The sequence below is a fragment of the Myotis daubentonii genome, chromosome 3, assembly GCF_963259705.1.
Source record: "Myotis daubentonii chromosome 3, mMyoDau2.1, whole genome shotgun sequence".
Taxonomy (NCBI): Eukaryota; Metazoa; Chordata; class Mammalia; order Chiroptera; family Vespertilionidae; genus Myotis; species Myotis daubentonii.
In genome coordinates, this window is record NC_081842.1 from 41,554,341 (window position 1) to 41,581,945 (window position 27,605).

Below are 27,605 nucleotides of genomic sequence, written 5' to 3' on the forward strand. Positions count from 1 at the left end.
ATGATTCTCTCTCATCGTTGATGTTTTTATCTCTCCCTTCCTCTCTGAAATCAATTAAAATATATTTTAAAATAAAATGGAGCAAGTATCAACTGCTTGTTCCTTCGTAAAAGAGCACTGTGTGCCACATGTAAGTTTCATTGCCTGTGAGCTATAAAACTGCTTAAACTGAAAGAAAAAAAAACTTTATCAGAATACATTACTAATATATTATGAGTTAGAAGCTATTGATGTAAAGTTAAAGAGCAATTTAGCTCAGTTAATATTCTCCCAGATAATATACATTAAAATTAACTGAATAAAAGCCAAACAATGAGCCACAATTCTTAAGATCTTATCTCTTCGTGGAGGGTTGCATAGGGAGTAAGATTGGACATGCCATAGAAGATTCACTTGATGTAACATTTGTCTGCCTCTTGGCTCCATGGAGTCTAACAGCCATCCTTCAGAGGGTTTCTTGAGTTCTCTGAATCTATAGTCATTTTCAACATAACTGTTATTCTGTTGCCGTTATCAACCAGGTTCTGATGGGTATAAATGGAAGAAAAGTGGGCACTAGCTCTCTCAATTATAACCACTAGGACCTTTCGTTTATAATATATAGTTAGTGCCACTCTGTTTAACACATGGTCTCTAAATGCTCTCTTTGTGTTGCTTTTAACTCCTTAACCAGATCATTCTCGTAACTGCCGTAAGCCTCAATGCCTCAGTATGCCCAGAATAACACTCATGGGTTAATTTCAAGAGACCCTGCCCAGACCACTGTAGCCATTTCTTAATAGTATAGTGTGCTCACAGCTGCTTCCTGGTCACATGATCATGAAGACAAACAGAACTGGATCACATTCAGTATTTCCAGGCCCAGGTGAAATTGTGAAAATAAAGTACCACAGTGACCACAACTATGGGTCTGCAGCAATCATTTTCAGCAACAAAGTGGTACAGGTTTTTGCTAAATTTCAAAGTTGAACAAAATGATTGGTAAATGAATACTTTTTCTCTACTCCAACAAATTAATTGACTACTTAACAATAGATTCTGATATAAAACTGTGAATTGAGTGAATTCTGTATTTCACATCAGGATAAGCACAGTCAGCATTTTGCTAAGATTAGAGCAGGAAGTGTGTTTAAATACTGTCTTTCTGATGATCATTTTGAAAAAGACAATCAAGCCTTAGCTAATTATTCTTCCTCGCTACCGTCTTTGGTCTTTGTAACAGAGCCAGAAGAAAAGCCTACCCACTTTATTATCTATGATTTCCACTGAAATCTTTTGCAAAGTATGCACTTTCATAACTCTAGTCTTAGGAGATACTCTCTGAAAAATACTTTAATGAAAAAAGAGTTCCAGGGTCAAATAAGTTAGGGAAAGACTACAAATTATGTCACTCCTTGCATATTCACAATAGACGTTAGCATACTAAAACTACTGAGGAGTTCTACACTGAGAAACTTATGTGATTTCATTTCACCCTTAGACACCCCAAACTACCTGACCACAAAACTCTGTTTTCAAATACCACTTAACATCCTGTCAAACAGTGAGCCATAGAAGTCCTTGGGAAAGGATGCATCAGAGTAAGGAAACATCAAAGGTATTTTCTGAGCCTCAAATTTATAAATAAACTAGAGGTCCGGTGCACAAAAATTTGTGCAGTCGGGGGATGCGGGGGTCCCTCAGCCCGGTCTGTGCCCTCTCGCAATCTGGGACCCCTTGGGGAATGCCCACCTGCCAGCTTAGGCCCGCTCCCCAGGGGGTCAGGCCTAAGCTGGCAGTCAGACATCCCTCTGGCAGCTGGGGAGCCCGCCACTGCCGCTGCGCTGGCCAGCCATGAACCGGCTTCTGGCTGAGCAGCACTCCCCCGTGGAAGCACACTGACCACCAGGGGGCAGCTCCTGCTTTGAGCATCTGCCCCCTGGTGTTCAGTGCACATCATAGTGACCAGTCGTTCTGGTCATTCTCCCGTAGGGTTAGGGTCAATTTGCATATTACCCTTTTATTACTTAAACTAGAGACCCGATGCACAAAATTTGTGCAAGAGTAGGCCTTCCTTCCCCTGGCTGCCAGCACTGGCTTCCCTCCAGCACCCAGGACCCAGGCTTCCCTCCAGTTGCTGGAAGGCACCTGGGACCTGGGCTTCCCTCACAGCCCTGGCTTCATCCGGAAGGATATTCAGTCTAATTAGCATATTACCCTTTTATTATTATAGGTAAGTGCCACACTCCAGTTGCGCCTATTCAAGTGCCTAAATTATAATTCATTTTATTTTATTTTTTAATTTTATTTATTTATTCTTAATTTATTTTAGAGAGAGGAAGAGGGAGAGAGAGAAATAGCGATGTGAGAGAAAAGCATTGATCAGTTACCTCCCTCATTAGTGTATGTGCTCTGACCAAGAATCAAACCTGCCACTTTTGGTGCATGGGATGACGCTCCAACCAACTGTGCCACATCAGCCAGTTATTTATTTATTTTTATAATTCATTTTTAAAATACACATTCATAACATTCACTAGGTTACACTATGGTTCTAGTCATTGGGTATAGGAGCTATATCAATACAGTATCTACCCTTAGGAGCTTCTAGTATTCTTGGAAAGAAAAGACATATCTCCTTAGAGGAAGTTGCACAGAAAGGCCACATGTAATTGTGTAAAAATTAGTGGGGCAGAAATAAGTGCTACAGGAGTTGAAAGGGGGAGGGCAAGCGAATAACCTTTATCTACTTTTAGAGACAATGGCAAAACATGCCCGCCCTTTGTTCCCTTCTGCCTGTCAGTTTCTTTTTTCCCCCAGAGACACTCTGAATACCAAATGTATTATTTGTTCTGTGCCCACAGCTTTGGCAGTTTGAGATCCCTACATTGTTAAGCGAAAAAACATTCAACATTAGAGTGTATTGTCAGGAAGTCATAGATCTTAGAACCAGGGTGGAAAGAAACTTTCACCCTCATCTAAGCTACCAGAATCCCTTGAGGGCCCCCAGTAGTACCCTTGCTTCTAACCTGGCCCCCTTATTCACAGTTCCCCTGGCAACAGCCAGAGTGATGCTTTCCAAAGGTAAATTTGACTGGGTCTTTTCACAGTGGCTTCCTATCACCCTTAGACTAAAACCCAAATTCTGTACCACAGGCTACAAAAATCCTGTGGTGATCTAGCTGGGCTACCTCTCCCACTGTGCTTCTTACCACTCCACTCTGAGCTCTATCCCACTGGGCCTCACGGCCTGTGAACTTGCTGTTCCTTTCCCCCCACTTCTTCAGGTCCTTGCTCATCTGCTATCTCCTCAGAGAAGCTTTCCCCAGACCCCTCATCTAAAATAGCAGCCTTATCCCCCACCTCACTCGCACTGCATCCTCCATTCCCCTTGCCCTCCTTACTTTTCTTCAATAGGCTTATTGCTCTTTTAAAACATATTTACATATCTACTTGTTTACCTCTCTGAAGCCAGAGGCATGATTCTGTATTTCTGCTTTTGCCAATCTATCTGCCTAGTACATTTTAGGCACTCCATAAATGTTTGTTGAATGCATGAGTCAATCAATGAATAATTGAATGATAAATTTACAGTAGAATAAACCTGTACAGCAAAACAGTTTCTATGTCAAAGAATAGCTGAATGAATTAGAAAATATACATTTTCTCATCAAAATCCAGCAGGTAATAACTTTGGTGGTAGCACAGGAATGTGAAGAAGTTGTTCTGGAGAGAATCTGTCACATAGCTGGAGGCCTTGAATAAGCTACTCACATTCTATGTGCCTCAGCCTCTTATCTGTAAAAAGAGAACAATAATATCTACCTCGCAGGGTTATTCTGAGGATTAAATGAGATAATGGATATAAAGTCCGTGGGACAAGTGCCTTCCACAAAGGATGGTAGCTATTATTAATTCCCAAAAGCCTCTTTTATAGAATTTTCTTAAATAGAAAGGTACCTTTTATTAATTCTAAGTGGAGGTCTTTTGCCCTGCTAATAAATGAGAAAGATAATCAGATACTCATGAAACATATGGTGAGTACCAAGCAAAGAAAATTTTTAGATTGTTGTTCTGAACTGTCTAGACAAAGTAACCTCAGAATTCTTAGGCTATGAATATGTGATACATCACCTTTCCACTAATGTTTTTGACTTCTTAGCTTTCTGGGAAAAAGCTATATGAAGAGTTGTTTATATTTTTTAATGACTTTAATTTTGAAATAGTTTAAGATGCTGAAAAAGTTGCAAAAATAGTACAGTTTCCATATAGCCTTCACCCAGCTTCCACCAAGGATCACATCAGATATAACCGTAGTATAGTCAAAATCAAGAAATTAACATTGGTGAAATTATGTGAACTCAGACATATACCTTATTTAAATGTAGATGAAGGATTTTTTTAAATCTTAGGGTTAGAAACTAATTAGGATCATATCTTGACTCCATTAGTCAGGCAATCTATAATAATAAAAGTGCCGAGGCAGAGGCTGTTAAGGGCAATCACACAGGCGAGCAGTTAGGGGCAATCAGGCAGGCATGCAGAGTGGTTAGGGACATCAGGCAGACAGACAGAGGTGGTTAGGGGAGATCAGGCAGGCAGGCAGCATGGTTAGGGGCGATCAGGCAGATAGGCGAGTGGTTAGGGACAATCAGGCAAGACTCCCTGATTTTAATCTCTGTGGTCAAAGCCTTTCTTTCCCTGAAAAACTAATTCCTCTTTTTTTATTAGTTGTGGATATTGTTGTACATCAGTAGTGGAGGAGAAATAAAGTTGAGAGCAGGCCCAAAATTGAAGAAGCATTTTAACTCCTGTTAGATGAGTATTAGGGCAGAGATGTAGAGGAAATCCAATCACTGGTGCCTACAGCAGGCTTGTGTTCAGGAGGCATCCTCACATGTGCTCCCCGTGTCTGTGCAGGTGCAGAAGCCACCTGCAGTCCAGCTGGTCACACACTGGGGAGCACATCCCAGCTGTCCCTCACCCAAACCACATTCGCTTTGCCTTACAGCCTCCCCTCCCACTACTTTTGGAAAGACCACTTTAGGCAAAGAGGTATCTCTCAGCTCTGAATGTGTACAAATTAGCATCAAGTTAAATTAGTTCATTTGATGGAGCAGAAAGAGGTACAAAAATGTTCTTTAAAGGGGAAAAAATTTATCTAGAAGTACAAATACAAAATTAGCTACAGGTGAGACACTGGTGCTTTTTGTCATGTTGTTAACTAAATGCTTTCTGCTTTTCTCTTTTTTGTAATCCTACCCCCACAGGGTGGTCCATTTGGGATAATAAAATGTAGCTTTAAATACACCAGGTTTGAGATGACTCACTCTTCATAAATTAGAGTGTCCTGGGACCGAGAACATGGCTTTTCATTTCAGGTCTATCCTGGTTGAATTTGTGGTTCTCTACAAGACTTTCCCAAAGTGTGATCATCTTATTCCAGAGAACAAAACTGAGCATGGCAAATGTCAAAGCACCGCCTTCTTTTGTATGGAGTAAAGGAACACAGAATTTTGAACCAGAGGACATGGGTTTGAGTCCTAGCCCCACGATTTATCAAATGTGTAAACTTGAGCAAATCATACTCTCAGATTTCTCATCCATAAAATGGGTGATATGACAACAACAAAAATAACAATAATAATAACTACCTACAGGGCTTGTTTATAACAAATAAGAATAAAATAATATTATAAATGTGAAAGTCCTTACAAATGAGAGAGGTCTGTGGGTATAAGTTATTACTACGTCAGAAACACATAATCAAAGAAATACATGATCAAAAATCCTATTTAAATCCGTCGGGACATTTTAAAATGCCAGCCTAATGAAATGATTTAATAAATAAGCTTTTCCTTTTTGTTTTTTTCCTTCTCCTTTTCTTTTTAATTGTAGAGTGAAAAGAATGTATAAAGAATGGATGGTAGTTCTTCATAAAGAAATATTCCAAAAGTTTTTCCTCCCAAAGTTCATAAGGTTTATGACATCAATAGTGTTATTTTTCTCTTCCTAAGTATTCTTTACAAAAGTGTTTATGAGAAATCTGGAGGGAAAACCTAAAGCTAGTCTGCAAGAGAGTTTTTCCTAAGTCTTCATGGTAATGAGAAAAATAACCACAAGTTGGTGAGCTAAATTAATTAAATTTACGTGACTGTCATTTATCCTGAGATGATGTCCTTCCTGCATTATTTCGGGTAGAAATCCCCTTTCTCTTCTGCAATGATGGTGATGGTGGGTGGCAACTGTTTTGTTTGTCCTCAATGTCCTTACTCTGCAAAATAAAAAGTTGGCTACCCCATGTCAGGTCCCAATTACTTTGTGCGATTGGACTGGCCCCTGACATGCCAGCCTTTGGGAACCCTTGGCTTAGAAGGTTAATTGGAGATGGCAGGGATGGCGGTAGGGAAGCCAGCTCAGCTGCCTGTGTTTTGCTCCCTTCCCCAGAGTCCCCGGGGCCCACTGCCCCACATCCGGGCTGCCGCCAGTCCCTGGCTGTGTATCTGCGCCCCAGACCCCCTGGCTCCTCATCCCTGTCCGCTTCACTCTCCCAGCCTCTCTTAGCTGGCGTCATCCTTCCAGACACAGCTCCCTAAGTTTGCCATGTTCAGTGACCCTGTGTTGACCCCGGGCCATGATACAAACTATGGGATTGTAATGAATCTCTAATTACCCACAGTACCTTCATGAGTCCTCAGCCCTGCTGCTCAGCTATATTCCTCACCAATTTGGTCATCTCCAAGCATTCAGGATGTAGCCAAACTCTGCGCCTGGAAGCTGGAAGCTCACCCCCTCTCCCCTCGCTCCCCCCTCCACCTCCCCCCAGTCTCTGCCAAATGAGGCTGCTCTGCAGGCTCCTGGGAATGACAGGATGATTTCCTCCCTTGTTATGAATCAGAGAGGGCGTTTGCACATGAATCATCCAGCTCTGCGTGGGGACCTTGTCCTGCCTTTTCTTTATTCCATGGGTCAGGCTGAGCAGATGCTCAGAAACTCAGGGTTTGCCCGTGGGCAGAGGGGTTAGCATTTTTAACTTCATGTGATAATTCTGAAGTCCCACATCTTCTTCTCGACCAAAGAGGGATGTTGCCTAGATTTAATAAAGTGACAAGCAGCTGGTCTTGATTTTCCAGCAGAAAATGTCACAATGGACCGAAGGGGAAAATAGCTTCATGACAGTAATAAGAGCTCCCCCGCGTGCCAGGCATTGTGCTACAGCTTTTATATAAATTCTGTCTAATACCGGCTAAAACAAAAACAAAGGCGTTTTACAGGTAAGAAAGCAGAGGCTTGAGTGGGTGCGTAATGGCTACGTTTCCAAACTCTTACAGCTAGAGAGCAACAACCTGCCTTGTTCCAAAGCACATGTTCTTTCCGAGTTATTTTATAGTTGGAACTGGACAGAGGTGACTGGTCTCAAAGGGTAGATGGTCTTTTAATTCACTATTAAATCCCAGGTGAAAAATTACTCTTAGTTTTCAAAATAACTCATGGAATTGTATTTTTTAAAGATTAAATGAGATAATCAGCATGAAAAAAAATTGACTTGAGAAAAAAATTAGTAAAACACTTGAGAAAGTGCTTTGCTAATTCAAAAGTTAATTCAATTAAAAGATCTCTGGCACGAATATTAAATGGTCAATATATAAATATCCTCTTGCCTGTGAAAAGTTCTAAGGAAACAAAGATAAAAATAAATAAGACAGCCCCCACCTTTAGGAAGCTCAGAGGCCATTATTATTATTATTCTAATTTCCTGCTTAATACAGTATTAAACATTATATTTATAATAATACCATATTTGAAATGTTTTAGGGTAGATTACTCATATTTCTTTGGCTTTATGAATGCAAGACTTGTCATAGCATGAATGATGTCACACTGTCCAACTTGTGTGGGTGGAGAATGCATATTGGCACTTGGTATCCGGGTTATGCCCAAGCAGTCTGAAAAACATTTTTCAAGGAATAAATGTGTGTGTTCAGTGGTTGTGTCTTATTACAGAAATAGAGGAGCCATAGCAAATGGTCATATCCTGCATTTCAGAAGCCAGCCTGTTTTCCTAACTTCAGATGTTTTTAATCCAGCGGTATCTTGCAGTCCAATTAATTCCTCTAATTTGCAGGTAATATGTACGTTTGCTGTACAACAAAGCTATGTGGTTAAGATAGTAATACTTTGTTCTTGAGATTTCTACAGCCTTCTACTTCCTAGAACACGTACTCAAAAGTAAGTTCTCAGAGAACAATTTCATAACTGAAACCCATAGTTTCTAAACCTAGAATCCCTGAATCATGCCATCTTTCACCTCCTCAGTAAACTAATAGGAGGTGTGAGTTAGAAGAGAATTTGGAGAGATTAGGTAACATCCTTATTTTACAGATTAAGAAAAGGACAGATAGAAAAGTAAAGTGATTTCAAAGACACATTGGCACACAGGATGCTCATGGGATAGAAACACAGTCGATTGGGGATAAGAAGTTTGCATTACCCTATATTTGAAGGTTTGGTACTGCTGTGATAATTCCTACATGCTCTACAACCATGAAGATAGTCTCGTCTATCTAAGGGAAAGCTATTTCCCAGGAAGTCTGTAAGCATTTTGGAAATATGGGCCCAAGCACAAGGATAAATTAAGGCATTTCTACATAAAGTGAATATAATGTAGGGCTCCTAATACCTATTAAGCATGACAGTTAATAATAATAGCTACCGTTTACTGAGTGTCTTTTATATGTCATGTATCACTCTTCCCAACAATCCAGGATGTATCGTGAAGCCCATTTTACAAAGTAAAGAAATAAGTAATGTGCCGAGAGTCACACAGCCTGTAAGTAAAATCAGGTTCCATCTGCCTCTAAAGCTCAGCCCCCAACCCCCGCCATTTTGTAAACCTAAGTGCCAAAATGAGAAGGGGAAGAGTCATCTCACCCCATTTTCAAAGTATGATAAAATGTTTGTATCATGAATTTAAGTCTGGGAAGAAGTTCAGACAAAACATCCTTAACCACGTCTCTACCTGCAAGGGCTTCCCCCTGGATAACGGTCCCCTCTGACTCACCACAGCCACTGAGTCAGCAAAAGTATGGCTCTCCAACCTGAGAAGGAAGAAAGACACCAGTTACCCCTGGAAGGAAAGAGGAGTAAGCATTGATTAGGAGGATCTCTCCAGGGAAGGATCTGCCTTTAGTATTATTCTCTTGCCTGCTGTTATTGTTTCTACCTGACAGCTGGAGCCTGATTTCAGAAGGTGCTTATTAAAATCAGAGTGTTAAAGAGGGATTGGCTGTTCCATTTTAGTCCCTCCTGCACTCACCTGCAGCTGAAGAAAAGAGACAATGGGCTTCCCCACAACTCTGCTAGGAAAACAAAAGAACACAACTGCATTGTTAAAGAAGTCAGATAACTGTCTGAAACAGGCAGCAGGCAGGAGTGAACCCACAGAATAGACGTGGGTGAATGTTGACTGTCACATAGTTGTGTGCAAAGCTTTATCAGGCATTTCCCTGTGTAGACCAGTACCTTGCGTTCATCCTTAAATGACTTTTAAAGGAGAAATGGATGTTTCCACTTGTAAGAAAGGTCTATTTATGATAAGAAATGGTGATAACCCAAATTTGCATAAGATTTGCATGCTTAAAAACTTTCTTAGATGATACAGTGGTATACTGAAGCATCTGGGCTCTGGAGCCAGACTGCCAAATCTTATACAGAAGCACCAGACTCCTGATAAATGAGTTGCCTGGAGATATACTTTCGATGTCAGCCTTCCTCAGACTACCACAATATACATGGTTTTGTTGTTGGTTGGTCTTAAAATCAAATTGGGTCCAGTCAGCTTTGCAGTACACATTATGAATTTGAAGGTTTCAAATTATTTTTAAAATCCTGATTTATCATTATGTAAATGTTAAATCATGTATAACACCTTGAAGGACTTATGAAGAGGAAGTTAATTATTGTTCATGAAGTGAAGCCAGTAACTCAAGGACTTAGGACTGCTCAGAACATTAGGTAACATGTAGTGGCTATCACAGGGAAATGGGATATGATCACCAAATCTTATTTTACCTTCCTTTTTTCTTGGTGCCCAGAAAACTATACCTCTCAGTCCACTTGAAAATAAGGAGGTGAGTGTGCCTCCCGATGGCCTATGAAATGCATGCAGATGTGATGTGAGTCACTTCAGAGATGCAGCAGTAAATGCCCCATGTGGTCTTTCTTCTGTCCCTTTGCTTTAGCAAATGGCCAAGTCATGAGCTGAGATGGTGAAGCCTACATCAGCCTGGGTCTCTAGGTGATTCCGCAGAACAAAACTCTCCACCAACCTCATCAAGACAGGTAACACGGGCAAAAATAGCATGTAAAGCATTCAGAATTAATTTATTATTATCATATAATTTCACCTAATCTGACTGAAAGTATCCACCACAAATGAGATTTTGTAACCTAACTCTATTAAGATAGAAAGGGGACAAGGTCTAAAAACTTGGACAAATAGAGGCCTAGGACCGCTGCAAGGTAAGAATACAAACGAATGGCCTCTACACAAAGATGGCACTGCATGAAAGTGACACCTTCAGCCAGTGAACTGAAGCACATGTGCCCCAGAGGAAAAGATGTTGAGAATACATATTGGTCATGGCCTTGGCCCTGGAAGGAGTAGAAAACAAAGAGAAAATAGGGCACTCTGAGGAGTCCCATCCACATCTGACTGCTCTCCTGTAAGGTTGGGGCTGGAACCTGTGCAGCCACATAAAACTTCTGGTCTGAAAATTCAGTTAAAGGATTCTTGAGTTGGTAGTTACCTCAAACACCTGACAGAAACAAAAGGAAATCCTTTCTGAAGGGGTCAAGTATAAAACCAAGTCTTAAAGAATTCTATCAGGTAAAGTGAAAAGCACAAATGCATGAAGAAATAAGCTTGCATGAGTGAGAGTCATCAGATACTTGAATTATCAAGATGAGACTATAGAGCAGTGCTTCCCAACATGGGGCACATGCCCCACATGGGGGGCAATTTGATTTTTAGGGGGGGCAATTCGAGAATGAGTTATTAACAGTGATTATTTTTTTGCATTTTTTATGGTTCTAGGGGCCTCATATACAGTATATAAATATATATTGTGACATATTTATGCATTTCAATTCTCTATTATGTTTTGAAATTTTATTTGCTATTTTTTCATATCACTTTATATTACTTTTTTAAATATATTTTATTGATTTTTTACAGAGAGGAAGGAAGAGAGATAGAGAGTTAGAAACATCGATGAGAGAGAAACATCGATCAGCTGCCTCCTGCACATCTCCTACTGGGGATATGCCCGCAACCCAGGTACATGCCCCTGACCAGAATCGAACCCGGGACCCTTCAGTCCTCAGGCCAATACTCCATCCACTGAGCCAAACCGGTTTCGGCTATATTACTATTTTTTAAACAATTTTTTTAGTGATTTCTTCCTCAATGCTTCCACTGTCCTTTTGTGCTTTTTCTTTTTCTTTTTTCATGGATGCCATGTTGTTTGGAAGCTTGTTTAGACCAAGTTAATGGCCTTTTGGGCTTCCTCCACATGAAGAGGAGTTCACTTTTTGAATAATAAGAATTATATGTCGGGGGAGGGGGATCAGGATTTTAGAGATGTTTAGGTGGGGCATGACCATAAAAAAGGTTGGGAACCACTGCTATAGAGTAATACACCTCAAACTAGGGAATATGTATTTTCTTTTGTAGATATGTTATGTTCTAATCTAGCCCATAAAGCAATACTCAAAATAGTGCAACTATATACTTTCATTTCTATAAAAATTCAAGAACAAACAAGTTGAATTTATAACAGAAATCAGAACCAAAAATGTTTCTTAGAGGTAAAGGGCAGGATTCCTGAATGTGGCATGAAAGAACTTTCTGAGTCATGAAAATATTCTATATATTTATGGATGTTCTTCCAACTGTCTGTGCATTTACCACATATAAGTTCTAAGAAAATTAAAAACTTAAAAATCAGGTGTGAAAAATTCCTAGGAAAAAGTAAATGATCAAAACTGACCCAATAGTTACTAAAACTTGAATTGTTCTAAAATATTGGGAAAAATAAATTAGCAGTCCAAAATCTTCTCAAAAACAATTTAGTGAGATTAGTGACAGTGGGACAAGGACAGATCAGATAGAACAATAAGAAAAAGTTAAAGTATAGGACAAGTTTACCAGTGAACTTAAATGTAAAAACCTTAAATAAAATATTATTAAGCCGTGTCTAAAAAAATTTTTAAAAGATACTATCTCATAACATGTGGAATGCAATGTAAGTTCAAAGGAAAAAAAATCTCTTATTATAATACTCTGTATTAACTGGTTAAAGAAAAATCATCAAATAATTTCCATAAATACAAATAAGAAGCATGACCAAGGAATGACTGAAAGATGTTCAATTTTACTAAAAACAGGTAAATATAAGTTAAAACCATAATAGGATACCACTTACAAGACTTGATTTACCAAAACTTAAAAAATGCCAAGGGTTCATTAGAATATGGAGCAAAGGGAAGGTTTATACTGATGACAGAGTCTAAATTGATGCATTCATTTTGGAAAACAATTTGACCTTACCTATAGAAATGGGCTAATCCTCTGATCCAGGAATTCCATTCCTAAGTATATACCAAGAAATGAAAGAACACATGTGACCATTAGAAGTGGGTGTGTTTCAGCCATGGGGAAAAGAGAGACCTCTAGAGACAGACATTGGTAATGTCTACCCATGTGCTGTCCTCGGACCACTGAAAGAGGAAGTCTTAACTAGTGTTGGGGAATATATCTAGTGCCTGGTTTAGAGATAAGTCAAAGGTCAAAGCAATTAGCAAGATTATTGCTTGTATTGGATAGATTCCTCAAGTTGGTTTTGCCTGGTTCTTTTAAACATTTCCTTAATATAAAACTCCTTGTTCTGATTCTATGTTCATCAAGCAATCTCCTGTTCCTCAAGGAAGGACTTGCACCATCTACCTAGGTTTAAACTATTTCTGATGCCTGAGGATAATTTGTGGGTAAATTAAAAAACAAAACAAACAAACAAAAACCTGACCTCTGATTATGATTTGGCTTCTCATACACTTTGATTATGGAAAAAGAACTTTATGCCAACCTGAATGGTCAGGTTATATTTCTTATTGAATTTATAAAGTAGGCACGACTCTGTGTGCCCTTGAGTTAGTGTGCGTTCCTCCCTCGGGGGCTGATCATCCTGAAGCATGATATCCAGGTCATGAACAGAGTCCACATCTAGCTATTCTCACATGAGGTGACATTGCTGTCTCACCTCCCTATTCCAACCCTTTTGGTCGATTCCTGCTCAAATTACATCGGTGTTCAACCAGCAATGAAAACTAAAGTTACAAAACTATAATATATAAAGTCATTCCTGAAACTCCACAAATTCTTGGAAAGACAACTAACTCATTCTATTTTATAAGCATATTCAAATTTTGATATGAAAAATTGCGGAACCCAAACAAAAGTATGTGTACATATAAAATTGTGTTTTGAAGTCAGTTTTATGAGAAAGTTATGGTTTGGGGGCGGGGGAGGGGAAAGTTTAAAATCTAATGAAGATAAGCATATGACAACTGAGCAATGACCAGTGAGTAAGCTGACTACATGTAGATTTACCTAGTGATGATTTTGTTCGAGACAATAAGCGGCAACATAAATAGCCATACAAAACCAGCTGAACCTGTTAGGACTTGCATATGATAAGCTTGTTTCTCAACAACCACACCTCACACCCCCTTTAGTTGACCTTTTTTTTTAATCTTTTTTTTTTTTTTAACTGTCAACAAATAATACCAACTTAGGGCTGCTTCTGGTCCATTAATTCTGCTTGGCTCTCTTTGAAATTTTGGACAACATGCTTCTCAGGTGATTGCAATCTGAGTCAAGTAGAAAAAGAGGTTGTCAACAGTCCCAGTGAGGTCCTAAGCCTTGGCACTGGGTGTCATGCAAGCCTGGTGCTGTCACCACATCCATCAGGCCTGGAGCACACTGTTATTATCAGAACCAGTCATTCCCACTCCATCACAGCAGGAGAGAGGAAAGCCTTCTCTTCACATCTGACTGCAGGCAGCTTGATCCCTGTAACCTTGAGAAGTACGGAATGTCAAAGGTAGGAGTTGCCTTGTGGCTCATCTATAGATTCTTTCCTCCCGGCCCTGCCCCCTCTCTCTCCCAAGTCTTCATTCTTCTCAAACTGGAAGATAGTTATGAATGAGACTGTCTGAGCACAAGGATTTGGCTATAAGCCAAAAGGACAAACTAAAAGTACCACAGAGGTGAAGCAAAGGTATAATTTTGGGCTGCTGCGGAAGAGAATGCCAAATCCAGAGGCAGAGTCTCTGGGAGCACTTGACAGTTCTTTGTGAATGAAAACTGATCACTAGCTTCAACCGGGGATCCTTAGCAGGACCTGTTTCTGAGAAAACAATAAAGACAGTAAAGTTTATCATCTTTGTTTACCATTTCCATTTCCTGTCCTTCTTCCCTATCTACTAATAAGGACCTGTTCTCTCCCGGTGGTCAAACTGGCCCTTGATTCTGGTTGATGTTGGAATCGCCCATGTTTTAATTCATGCAAATGATTAAGGACTGCTATACCTTGCTGATGCTTCTTCTAGAGCAGTGGTTCTCAACCTTCCTAATGCTGCGACCCTTTAATACAGTTCCTCATGTTGTGGTGACCCCCCAATTTCATTGTTACAAATTGAACATAATTAAAGCATAGTGATTAATCACAAAAGCAATATGTAATTATATATGTGTTTTCCGATGGTCTTAGGTGAACCCTGTGAAAGGGTCATTCCACCCCCAAAGGGGTCACGACCCACAGGTTGAGAACCGCTGTTCTAGAACATTTGAATATGAATGGGGGATAGTAAGTCAATTCAGAGAAATACAGCTTGATTAGTGAATGTTTGCTCCTCTCAATCCAGGCTCCTTTGCTGCTTAGTCAGTCTAGAACTAGATGTCATTTTTCATGGGTTGGTGAGAACAGCATGCGGACTAAGCTTATTTAAAGCTAGTAACTCAGAGCTACAGCTGCTGTTAAGTACCTACCTATTCCACTTACCAGATGCTTTACATAGGTTATCACATTCAGTCATCAGAAAAAACAATATTAAATGCATACTGTTGTTTCTATTTTACAGAGAACGAAACAAACTGAAGAAATTCTAAATGTTAGAGCTAGTGAAAGGCAGAGCTGGGCTTTGAAAACCCTTGACCTCTCCACTATACAATATAGTTTTAAAATGAAAACATTTAAATCAGGTTTTCAAAGTAGCAATAGAATATAATTATGACATTGAAAGAGGTGATTAGAATATATTTACCTGCTCTACCCACCAACCTCAAAGGGATAGTGTGATGATTAAAGAGCTTCTCCAAAAACCTTGGCTTTTTCTTAAGATGCAACTATTAGAATAAATCTCTATTTCAGTCATATATATATATATATATTCCTATACCTGGACCACAAGGAAACTCTCAATGCCTTCTAAGAAGAAATAATAGAAACAACATTCTCTGACTAAATGCAATAAAATTAACAACAAAATAAAAACTAAAAAGGAACTTCCAACCAGAAATTAAAAACATGTTGTTAAATAACATAAAAAATTGTAAGCGGAAGAAGCCAGACACTAAAAGTACATACTGTGTGACTTATGTATATGAAACCAACAAGAAAAACTTATCCATGATGATAAAGATTAGAATAATGATTACCTCTGAGTTTTGCCTGAGCATGGGCACAAGGAACTTTCTGGTGGATGAAGATAGTCTAAGTCTCGATCTAAATGGTAGTTCCTTGGGTATATACATGTATGAAAATTTGTCAAACTGTGCACTTAAAATTTGTGTGTTTTAATGTATGTAAATTATTCTTCCATTCAAAAATCAATTAATGCAATTCATCACATTAAAAATTAGAATAAAGTTTATTATCACTCCATAGTTAGAGAAAAAGAATTTGATAAAATTCATCACCTGTTTTTAAAAAGAAAATAAGAAACTAAAAATAGAAAACTAGGAATAGTAGGAAATTTCCTTAATCTGATAAAAAGTGTAAAAAAATCCTACTGAAATAGAAAACTTAATATTAAAGTGCTGAAATTTTCTCTGAGATCAGAAATGAAGCAAAGATACACGTTATTACCACCCTTATTCAATAAGGTACTGGAGGTCCTAGGCAGGGCAATGAAGCACTGTCATCATTTATAAATGGCATAATTGAATGTGGAAAATCCAAAATAACTTAAAGATAAGTTATTATATTTAATAAGTGAATTTAGCAAGGTCTCAATACCTGATCAATTTATAAAATTCAATTGTATTTTTATAAACAATACTATTAGAAACCTAACATTAACAATAACATTGAGTTTAAATACCTTGCCATAAATATAATAAAAGATGCACAAAACTTCAACATAGATAACTTTAAAATAGTATTGAAAAAAATTGTAAAATCCCTAAATAAAGAGATACACCTTGTTCATAAATTAGAAGAGTCCATGTTGTAGGCATGTCAATTCTTCCAAAATCAATTGATAGACTCAAAATAACAGTCAAAATTCCAGCAAGGATTTTCGGATGGAGAAAATGATAAGTTTCTAAAATTTATTTTTTAAAATGCAAAGATCCAGGAACATACAAGGTAGATTTGAAGAATATATTTGGAGAACTTATGTCATTGGATATCAAGCTACATTAAGACAGTATGACACCAATTCAAGCTTAGGCAAATGGACCAATGAAATGCAAGAGCGAAGCCAGAAACAGACCCTGACATACACATGTGATTCATGGTGAGGCCGCATTACAGAATCATGAACAGAGCAGAACTGTAGCAAACCGTGGCAAGTCAACTGGATATCCAAAGAGAAAACTTAATCTTGATCTCACATTATATCATATAAAAATTCAATTCTAGATGGACTGTAGATGTAAATAGGTAAGGTAGAAGCAAGTAAGTTTTTAGAACATGGTATAGGAAAATACCCTTATGATCTTGTCATAAGCAAGAACCTCTCAAATAGGAATTTAAAAAGTACTAACGATAAAAGAAAAAAATGATGGTTGAGTGCATAAAAATTAAGAACTTCTGCTTATTGCAAAACTCATTTTGAGGTTTAAAATGTTAAGATGCAGAGCAATTCTCAGATATATCCAGAATATTTAAAGAACCTCTTTAAATAAAAAGTGAGACAATCTAATAGAAACATAGCCAAGGACTTGAACAGGCATGTTACTTCTCTCCAAAGAGCTAAACCAATTTTGGCACATCCAATGGAGTACTATGCCACTGTAAAAAAGAATGTGGAATATCTCTATTCACTACTGTTCTGTGTTAGGAGAAAACGGGAAAGTGGAAAAGAGGGTGGGTGGCAATATAAATGTTTATGTCTGTATTATACTACCTCTGTACTAGTTTGGCAGCATAACCACACAAAAGGGAAATATCCCAGGTAACTTTAAAATGCAGTATTTTGAATATTCATCCCTAGTGGAATGAATATTCTAAGGATCAAAGAAATGCAAACACAACTTACACTGTTTTCAGTAATCATCTTGTTGGTGGTAGTCTGAATATAATTCTGATTGTTATATGCCATTGTAAGATAAAGCAAATAAGTAATTATTTTACTTCCAGAATCAGGAATGTTGGTATGGAACAAAAATGCAGCTATAAGAAGAGTTTAAGTAAAAGTCCTATAGTCCTGAATTTGAATTGGAAGCATCGGTGTGAAATTATGATGTATTTTGTCTTAAAAATGATTTTTTCTGCCGAAACCGGTTTGGCTCAGTGGATAGAGCGTCAGCCTGCAGACTGAAAGGTCCCAGGTTCGATTCCAGTCAAGGGCATGTACCTTGGTTGCGGGCACATCCCCAGTAGGAGATGTGCAGGAGGCAGCTGATCGATGTTTCTCTCTCTCATCGATGTTTCTAACTCTCTATCTCTCTCCCTTCCTCTCTGTAAAAAATCAATAAAATATATTTTAAAAAATAATAATTTTTTCTGCCCCTTCCTGACCTGGTGGGACAGGAGGCACCATCATGAGAGTGGACATTCACCACAACAAAGACTGAAAGGCACCCAAGAGCCAGGACATCTACCTCAGGCTGTTGGCCAAGCTGTACAGGTTTCTGGCCAGAAGAGCCAACGCCACCTTCAATCACATGGCGCTGAAGAGGTTGCTCATGAGTCATACCAACCTGCCACCTCTGTCCCCTTCCAGGATATTGAGAAAGTGAAGCTTTCTGGCAGGAAGCCAAACCCACAGTGGTTGTAGAAACTATGACCAGAGATGTGTGCATGCAGGAGGTGTCCAACCTGACAGTGTGTGCACTTCATGTGGGCAGCCACCAGAGCCAGCTCCTCAAGTCCAGGAGCAAGATGCTCACCTTTGGCCAGCTGGCCTTGGACTCCCCCGGAGGCTGTGCCACCCTCCTGCTTTCTGGTCCTCACAAGGGCCAAGAAGTGGACAGGCATTGTGGCAAGGCTCCAGGAACCCCTCCCAGCCACACCAAATCCGACCTGTGGTCCAAGGGCTGGAAGCTCAAGCACGCAAGAGGGCCGTGGGCCAGCCACCGCTGCAAAAATTAACGCCAGATCCTAACTTGTTATTAAAACATTTGCATGAAGAGAATTACTTGTTTCTTAGCTTTGTCCGCTGAAAGGACCTAGAAGCAATGCCCAATCCAGAAGCAATAGACACCCTTATCATGCAAATGGTGATCTTTAGATACAACTTCCCATTAAAAGGAACCAAGGATCCTTGGGAAAATGGCTGACTCTGGGTGTGGGGCAGGCAATCTACAGCTTGTCATACCAGAACGCAAGAAAAATTAGGACTATTAGAATTTTGCCCAATAAACTCACTCGCCAACTTGTAAAGGTCTCCACTGGTTAACGATAGAATAATTGGAGCAGCAATAACAATAATATCTAAAAATGGATTGAAACATAACAAGTATGTTTTAATTTGTGAGTTTGTGACACTTTAAAAATGTTTTGATTACATTGGGAAAATTTTAGAGATTTAATTCATTATTTAAAAACTGGTTAACACAGGGAAAGAAATATTTATTCTGCCTCAAGGTAAACAAATAGTTGTTAAAAAAAAAATACTTCTTTGGAGAAGTGTTCCAGCTAGTAAATGCAAAAGGGATAATAAGAGTGCATTTTGCAGCTCTTAATGAATTAAAGGATCTAGGCAATGATCATTAATGGCTGTTAACATGTCAAAAAGAGAGACAACCAGACATTTTATGCCTCCTGATGGATGTACACAAAATAAAATATTCTTGCTTAAAAAAAGTCAGACCTCAATCTGATCAAGCCTCTATTGCAAGAAAACATTCTCAGCAATACTAAAAGACTATGAATAGCAAAATGTACAAACAAAAAACTAGACAAACTTTAAAAAGAAAAAAGATGAAAGAGAACATATAGATTAAATGAGGCTTAAGAGATATATTAATCAATTGCAATTTATGTACCTTATTTGGATCCTAATTTAAACAAACAATATATGTCCAAAACAGTCAGGAAATATTTAACTGAGATACATATTAAAATATTTACAGAAGAAAGTTAATATTAGATTAGTGAATGTTGCTCTAATAGCTATGTGATTTCTATGCAAAATCTCAGTTATTATAGTTTTTAAATTAAAATGCTTTCTGGAGTATCTGATATAATTATAGACATTCTGACCAACATTTTAATTAATCCTACTTATGATTTATCTTTCATAATATATTCTAAAAGAATATTACTTCTCTCCAAAGAACCCAGCTTGATTTGGTCACTTATAAATCATCTCACTTTTTTGTTATTATTATGCTTTTTTAAAAAAACTAAACACCCATTCAGGAAAGCAAGATACATAATAAAGAAGACTTCAATCTAAAATGGACTTTTTAGGCATATCTTAGATGAAGATGAGAACATGATGAAACTTAAGTCAAATTTCATAATGAAAGGGACTGGATAATATTTTCAGAATAAAAAAAAAATCAAAATATACAGCCAGGTAAGGTGGCTCTGGTCTGCTTTGCATGGTACAAACAGTCTGCAGAACATTGGGCACCATATGTGAAATGTGTCACATGCAGAACTAATTAAGTTAGCAAGAAAGCAATTATGCATATTGTATATATATATATACATTGATATATAAATGTATATATAGATATACAGATTAATAGATCTACATATAGATTGTATAAATAGAACACGGAGAATGTTTTAAAGGAATTTCTTTGATTATTTAGTACTGGGGGCTGGAGAGGTAGGTAAGTAAGCACATGACCCAAATCCATTGGGTGGTCCTTGAGCCAGCGTGGAGCAGGAGTGACAAGGCAATCCAGTTGAGACACAAATAAGAAGCCTGTATGTGAAAAGTAGTGATAAAGTCTCAGCATATGTATGAGTGAGGATTTGATGATAAATAATGAAATATTTATTATGCTTTTTCTCAGACTTTTGGGTCTCAGACACACTTAAGAGAATCTTTTAGCCTGGCTGGCATGGCTCAGTGGTTTAACGTCGACTTACGAACCAGGAGATCATGGTTTGATTTTTTTGTCAGACCACATGCCAGGGTTGTGGGTTCAATTCCCAGTAGTAGGTGTGTAGGAGGTAGCCAATCAATGATTCTCTCTCATCATTGATGTTTCTATCTCTCTCTCCCTTTTCCGCTGAAATAAGTAAAAATATATTTTAAAAGAAAATGTTTTAAACAATGGTGTTGGCATAGGGCTATCAACTTTCTCTTTTTTAAAATAAATGTATTTTAAATTACCATCTACTATCTTTGTCACTTTATTGAAAAATGATATTTTAATGAAAAAAGTAGGAAAGACATAACTTTGAAAAGAAAAGGAAAATAGTCCCTTTTAAATTACAGATTAATGACAGGTATCAGTCTGGATACCATTTTAGCAGAGCTAAACTTTTATTAAATTATTTTAAAACTCAAATTATATAAATAAGTTATAGTCACAATATAGAAAACTTGAAAGAACATGGAAAATCACGAAGAAAGAAAGTTTGAATCTCCCCATCCAAAGGTAACCACATCTTGGTATGCATGCACTTGGTATTTTCAATAGGTAGTTGATAATTTTCATTACCCAAAAGCTATTTCTCTATATATACTTTTCTTATATTTTTTACTTAGCACTGTATCACAAATATTTTTCAAGGAAATATATATTCTTCTACAACATGATTTTTAATAACTGCACAATATTATACAGAGGTGGTCAAAAGTAGGTTTATAGTTTTGAGTACATGAAATGCAGAGTTTATTCTTGTATTATTACTTATTAATTATCATATTATTTTCCATACGAACAACTATAAACCTACTTTTGCTCACCCCTGTATTTGTATAAGTACAGAATAATTTACTTAATCAATTCTCTCATTGTTGTTTTTCTTTCAAATTTTGCTCTATTGTAAGCAATACTTGAATTTCCTCAGGTATCTTCAGCCAGTGGGTACAGCCGGGGTCTACTTAACAGTAGCAGCATACCTGTCACCATTTCTTGTCCTCCACCCCCATCCATGCAGACTCTCAGCCTGAACATTTACAGAAGTCCCTGGGGATAGAACCTTCACATGAGTTCACTAACAATTTGACTCCCGTTGGGGTAATGGCTCTTCTTGTGAACATTCTCGGAGCACATTGGTGTCCTCTGGAAACCACTGGTGTCGCCAATAAGCTTTAAGTAGTCCACATTCCATTTAATATTTGGAGGAAGCCTAACTCCCATGACCATTTGTGTTATTTTGTGTGAGAGGGATTCAGACCACCCATTGCTGCTTAATGCACAAGGCCCTCCCCTGCCCCCCCATAAAAACAGTCCCTTCAGCTTCTGCCTGCAGTGCTCTTTCTGACATCTCAGACACGAATGTCTGGATTGTCGGGGCAGACACGATGTGGCCCTAGAGATGCCCTGCTTCCTCACGCTAACCCCGACAAAGCTGTGAACACCCTTTTCAGCACAGGCAGGACTCCGGCTTTGAGGAGCACTTCGGGCACCTCTTCACCCAGAAGTGAATTCCTATGTACATTTTAAAGGCCTTTAATGTTGTTATAGGCTGAATTTCATCTTTACCAAATGTATGTGTTGAAGTCCTAACCCCCTGCAACTTGGTATGCATATTGGGAGATTGGGCCATTAAAGAGGTGATTAAGTTAAAATCAGACCGTTAGGGCAGGTTCTAATCTAGTCATACGGGTGTCCTTACAAGAGGAGGAAATTGGGAAACACACACACAAAGAAGAGTATACAAGCCTTTGGAGGCCTCAGGAGAAACCACACCAAACCTGCTGACATGCTGATCTCAGACTGCCAGCCTTCAAAACTGTGAAAAATAAATTCCTGTTGTTTCAGTCACTCAGCCTGTGGTCATTCATCTGTTATGGCAGCCCTAGGAAATGAATGCAAATATATACTCTAGATTTGGGCAAATCACTTTTCATTTTCCATAGCATTGTCTCCTTGTATTGTTACTATGAAATTGCAGACTGAAAATTTAGGGAGGACTTGAAGTTCCATCGATGAACACTGACAACAAGCCGTTCTCCCTGGGATGGAGCACAGAGATTTTTACTAAAAATGCTGAAATTGCACCCAGACTTCTGAATCATTCTCTGAGAATGGGGCCCACATTTGTATTGCACACAAGTCTGGCCCATATTTCTAGAACCTTCCCGTTAAAAAGACCACTAACAGCTTTCACTGGATAATAAGAATAGAGGGGAAAAGGTATCATCCCTAATTAATGGCTGAGCAGGCAGTAAAACAGAGGCCTCCTGAGGGCTCTTTCCAAGCAACTGCACCCACCCTCTCCTCTGTGTAATGTGGGTGCCAGTTCCTGCCTCCAGTTTATGTCAATAAGGATTTCTCATCAATCCACCCCCAAGATGTTGCTTGCCCTGAAGTGACAATTACAATAATGAGAATGTAGATGAAAATTACAATAGGCGCTAGTATTTATTGAGCACTTTCATGCTAAGCATTCTGAAAAGGGAATTGAAAAGTTAACTCATTTAATCTTTACTGCAACCCAGAGAGATGTTATTATTCCCACTTATCAGATGAGGAAATGAAGGCACAGACTTAGGTTCATAACATAGTATCAGAACAAAGTGCAAACCCTGACTTGGAACCCCATCTAAATGATTCAAAAAGAGAACATTAAACTCCTAAGAGATTTTCAAAGAACAGGATCATATTTCAAAACATAAGTGTGCTCTATGTGGAATGAGGTCAACTATGGAAGATCAGGGATAGATTTAGACCCAGCCATTGGAAGGGAAGGTACTGAGTGTGGGTCTTGAGAGGTAGCTCAGGTCATAGGGAACCCGTGGTACCCAAAGTGCTTGACAGCAGATGAAAGATGGTAGTCCTTGCAGCCTGGGGTGTGAGTTCCACAAAGAGCCATAAGGAGCTTCTGTAAGTCAAGGAGAACCAAGACAATGCAGACTCTCATTCTGGGAAAAACATGGACAGACAGATTGTTGGCACTAGGATTTCATACAGGGAAAAAGACAGGGGTCAAGAGTAAAACTAGACTGGCTATAAGAGTGGCCTGTCACAGTGTCACTAAATGATTGGAATAGGACTGCTTAAGGTCACTCCTTAGATGGCCTACAGCTCAGTGTCTGAGTGTGTGTGTGTGTGTGTGTGTGTGTGTGTGTGTGTGTGTGTGTGTGTTTCCTGATTGGGGCACATTTAGCTGTAGGAGCTCATTGATTAACCAATCCCAGGATCATCACTGGGACCAAGAGAATATCCTTTGGAATCAGACAGAGGCAAATGTGAACTCTAGCTCTTTCTTTTTCATTAATTTCAGAGAGGAAGGAAGAGGGAGAGAGAGAGAGAGAAACATCAATGATGAGAGAGAATCATTGATCGGCTGCCTCCTGCATGCCCCCCTCTGGGGATCGAGCTGGCAACCTGGGCATGTGCCCTTGGCCAGAGTCAAACCCGGGACCCTTCAGTCCACAGGGTGACACTCTATCCATTGTGCCAAACCAGCTAGGGCTCTAGCTCTTTCTTTACTAGCTTTTGGACTCTCACAAATTATTTAACTTATTCTGAGCCCAGGATTTATAGGATTCTGTAAACTTTCACATTGGGCTTTCATCAGAACATGCACATTTTTTCTTCCTAATTAAAAATATTTATAGTTGTATTGCTAGAAGTTCACTTTTGAAAGCTTCTCATTAGTAAAACAGTACCTGTGGTGTGATGGGAACTCAAGAAAGAATGTACTGAAATCAATAAATCAATCAATGCATTATTAGATGAATTTAGCCTCAAACACTCTCCATATATGGATCTGAGACCAGGGGTGGAGAGGTGGGGGTCATAGCTATGTCATCTTTTGACTTACTGAAGTCTGGCTCTCTAAACTCTAGATTTTCTTTGGTATTCCTTTTCTTAACTGGTAGGAATACACTCCACCTATCCTCCCAATGTTCTTGCCACTTCCTTTTCATCCAATTCTTCTCCTTTGGCTTCTTTCATCTGAATTTCAATTAAGATAGTTGGCCTGGAGAAAGTTGGGAATAAATTCCACTTCTTATAATTATAAGGAAAAAAATAATTTTATAGATATTTTTAAAGATATATTAGAGAAAGCATTACTATTATTGGGATCAAAGGACTATATTGCCTGATTCTGGCATAGAATTCAGAGAAAGGCCCAGCTTGGGAATAAAATAGAGTAGTCACAGGACAAGGTCCTGAGCGTTGTACTTCATCTACTTAGTGCTACTCTAACCCCAACTTTCTCATAATATCTTTCCATTGAATTCCTTATCATCATAGGCAGTTTTTTATGCAACTCATGCTTCTGTATGTCACACTAAAATAAAACAAGTACCAGCCAAATGCCATAAACCACCCAGAAGTCTCTTCGCTCCTTTGAGGAGACCAACAAATCTATTCTTATTGGTATTCCTGTTAAATCCTTATAAACAGTGTTTAGTCTTCCATGGCCATTTAAGAGACTTTTATATGGTTTTTGAAATGCTCTCCAGCCATACTGCTTTTATCTTTTTTTTCTTCATTGATTTTTCTCCTTAAGACTTTATTCACTCTTCTGAGGTTGCTACAGTCAAGAGAGAAATTCTGAAGATCACATAGAGATAACATTCTTCACCCAGACTGGGTCACATGCATCTCACATAAGAATGCCAGCTTCCTGCAGATAACTGGTCCTTTCCTGCATTTCGAGCCCTTTCAGTCTCTCTGTTCATTTTTTTTCTTCTATCCCTTAGTATTTGAGACGTAATCTTTCCTCAGTTTTATTCTTCATGCTGAGCTCATCTGAAATGTCCCAATAATTGTTACCAGCTAAATCTAGTTTCATCGTTCTGAAAATTCCTCATTGAAACCAGCCCTGTAGAATACGAATCTGATCATTTATGCAGGTTAATGTGACATTTGGGCTGTAGCTTTGCTAATACACTATCATATAAGCATAGATAATTCCTGGGTGGATTTGATAATATTTCTAAGAGATACAAGGCATATGACATCTAGCTAACTGCTTTAACAAAACACCATTTAACTTGATTAAAGCATCATCTAAGTCGGTGGTTCTCAACCTTGGCTGCACATTAGAATCACCTGGGAATCTTTTTAAAATCCTGATTTCCGGGCCTCATCCTCCAAAAATTCTGTTTCTTTGTTATGGGGTGGGGCCACAACATTAGTAACAAAGAAACAGAATTTCCGGAGGATGAGGCCCGGAAATCAGGATTTTAAAGAGATTCTCAGGTGATTCTAATGTGCAGCCAAGGTTGAGAACCACTGATCTAAGTGGAAATCTTTTTTTTAATCATGTGGTGATTAAACCTTTATAAAGTTTAATACTCTGCTGAAAACTACCTTTAGTTTTGATTGTTAGATAGACCAAGTTCTGGATGCACTAGGACAATGATAGCTTAATCTATTTTATATTCCAGATGTTGTGTCTATAAATTATCTGAGTTCCTATGATGTGCTAGGAATTCTGTGAGGTATTGCATATAGAATTTAAGAGAATGTCAAGTCACTGTAAATATGGATATATTACAAATAGGCAAACAAATGAATGACATCATAACAAACATATATTTGAAGTATATATACTAGGGTTGAGTTTGGGGAGTCAGAGAAGGTTTCCTGAGGGAGGTGACATTTGATATATTAGATTGAAATCTCTTTGAGGGAGACTATTAATTTATTCCTTTACAAGTTCTGCTTTTATCCCTTAGGCTGAAGTCATCATCATTATTATTGTCACATTAAATTACTTATAGTCTTGTCATTTAGAAGATGCTAGCAACATTTCACAACTTATTCCAATTGTCCTCCCAGTATTTGGGATAAGAGGGGTACAAGGCACGTACGCAAAAAAAAAGTAAAGTTGATTTGAAAACTTTTTTTCCTTCCTCCTGGTATCCTATTTCTCCCCCGAGTCTATTGGCATCAACCCTGTGTCTTAATCTGGCTAGACCCCATTAAAGTATGAATTGCTAAGTAAAGGTCTAACTTTCGTTCTTCCATATGTTTGCATTTTAACTGAGCAATAGAAAAACCAAATGCCTGGGAACTGCAGAGCAGTAAAGCTATAATGATGGAGTGATTGGCAGTAGGGTTGATGTTTGGAGAGCAGAGTGCCACTGGGGCCACTTCTACAGATTAAATAATGTAGGAGCCAAGGCACAGTGTACTCATAAAATTAGTGATGGGATAAACATCTCTATTAGATTGATTTAATGGGTACATTGATTTTCCTCAAGGTCACAGAACAAAAAAATGCAGTTGGCAGGAATCAAAGTCTCTTAATTTCTCTGTTTCTAGTTCTATTAGACAATCCTACATTACTTTATTATTATTATTATTATTATTATTATTTTAAATTCTCAACCAAAGATATTTCCATTGATTTTTAGAGAGAGAGGAAGAAAGAGGAAAAGACACGGAGAAATATTGATGTGAGAGAAGCCCATCATTTGGTTGCCTCCTGCACAAGCCTCAATCAGGGCCCGGGCCAGGGAGGAGCCTGCCATCCAGGTACATGCCCTTGACCAGAATCAAACCCAGGATCCTTCAGTCTGTAGGCCAACACTCTATCCACTGAGCCAAACAGACTCAGGCTATTATTTGTTAATTTTATTAATTTAAATGGTTCAATTAATAATGATATTCACTGTGTGGTGATTTGTAATTTGGACTCTTGTTCTCATGTATATTATCGAATCCCTAAACAACCAGGTGAGAAAACTGAGGTTGCGAGGGGTTGAGAGGCTTGCCCTAGATCACATAGCTGGTGGTAGAGTTGGAACTGGTCTGATATGTGAGGGCCCGGGGTCTGTCACTGTCACCTCTCCTTTGACAGGGTGGAAGCTGCTGATCTGTTGACCTTGGCACAATCCTACCACTGCCCACTGTGTGGCCAATTGATAAAACCAGTCTTCCATGCAGAGGTAGCTCTTCTGTGGTCAAGGACATAAAACACCTGTGTTCTGAGACCAGAATTTCCCCCAAATCCTCTTAA

General features: G+C 38.6%; 1 pseudogene; it reads left to right on the forward strand.

The window, feature by feature from the left end:
* The first annotated feature begins 18,088 nt into the window (after nucleotides 1–18,088).
* LOC132229588 (large ribosomal subunit protein eL18-like) lies at nucleotides 18,089–18,638 on the forward strand (annotated as a pseudogene).
* Nucleotides 18,639–27,605: the final 8,967 nt, after the last annotated feature.